Source organism: Mandrillus leucophaeus, unplaced genomic scaffold, assembly GCF_000951045.1.
Source record: "Mandrillus leucophaeus isolate KB7577 unplaced genomic scaffold, Mleu.le_1.0 Scaffold523, whole genome shotgun sequence".
NCBI lineage: Eukaryota > Metazoa > Chordata > Mammalia > Primates > Cercopithecidae > Mandrillus > Mandrillus leucophaeus.
In genome coordinates this window covers 262,749-263,940 of record NW_012105620.1, presented here as the reverse complement: position 1 = coordinate 263,940, position 1,192 = coordinate 262,749, and the positions used below count along the sequence as shown (strand labels likewise).

The window sequence follows — 1,192 nt, the reverse complement described above, 5'->3', positions numbered from 1 at the left end:
AGGAAAAACCAGCTTCCATTATTCAATTACCTCCCCCTGGGTCCTCCCACAACACTTGGGAATTCTAGGAGATACAATTCGAGTTGAGATTTGGGTGGGGACACAACCAAACCATATAAATATTTTAAGGTACCTGCAGCAACCAAAATATGATATGAAAATATTTGTGATTTATAATGGTGACAAAGTCACAGGCAAGGATGCTATTACTGTGGTTTGCTGATTACACTTATGATGGAAGGAAATTCTAAATTTCAACAGTAGGTTAGTGAAAATTAAAAATGTAAATTTTCCCCATTTAAGTTCATGGACCCCTGATTCTACCCATGAACCCTTAAAGGTCTAAGTCCCTGTTCTAGATGGTAGTACCTGGTTTCCCTATGAAAGTGTGGATGCTATGGAGTGGGGAGCTCTCAGGAGCAAGATTTCTAAGATATGGAGATACAGTTGAAGATATTTCATAAATTACTGTACAGTCTTCTGGAAAAGAAAATTGTTGATACACATGGTTGAAGTGTGGCATGGTCGTATTCTTGCTTATGCCCTCATCATCTGTTACCCATGGGTTATCCAGAGTGATTCTACCATTTGATGCTTTACTGAGTATATCACAAATACTTTGTATGTATTTCTTGGTGTTTTAAAAATGCTTGCTTCTCCAATGTTACTTTTAAGTAAGAATGTAAAAAAGGATTCCTTAAAAAAGTAGAAATCTAGCTCTTCAAAGGGAATAATTAAAGAGATGAAGTTAGATTCTTTCCATTGAACCTAATTGAAAGAACCCATTACACCTAGCCACTAACCAAAAAAATCTAGCTTTTGATCAGCATATTTTCCATTAAAAATGTTCAATGCTGGCAATATTTATTGTATACTGAAATTTTTGTGTTTGTGTGTGTATGTTTTTAATTTATTTAGCTCTGCCAGCTAAGCCTGAGAACATTTCCTGTGTCTACTACTATAGGAAAAATTTAACCTGCACTTGGAGTCCAGGAAAGGAAACCAGTTATACCCAGTACACAGCTAAGAGAACTTAGTAAGTACAGGAGCTTGTGTTTTATCGGTTGGGGCATGGGGGAGGCAGAGGCTCCTGATTCATTCATGATTCACATCCCAGATGAAGCAAAAAGTTTCCTCAGTGACAGCTTCTGGGTGATCTCTGTGTGCATCCAGTGGCTTGTGGATGGGATCT

At 37.6% G+C, this 1,192-nt stretch overlaps 1 protein-coding gene across 1 annotated transcript in view; it reads left to right on the top strand.

The window, feature by feature from the left end:
* Positions 1-922: 922 nt before the first annotated feature.
* Positions 923-1,192, top strand: part of IL31RA (interleukin 31 receptor A) — a 53,266-nt gene continuing 52,996 nt past the window's right edge. The window contains exon 1 of the mRNA XM_011996746.1: positions 923-1,036. The gene's annotated coding sequence lies outside the window, so the exon portion shown is untranslated. The remainder of the gene's footprint in view (positions 1,037-1,192) is intronic.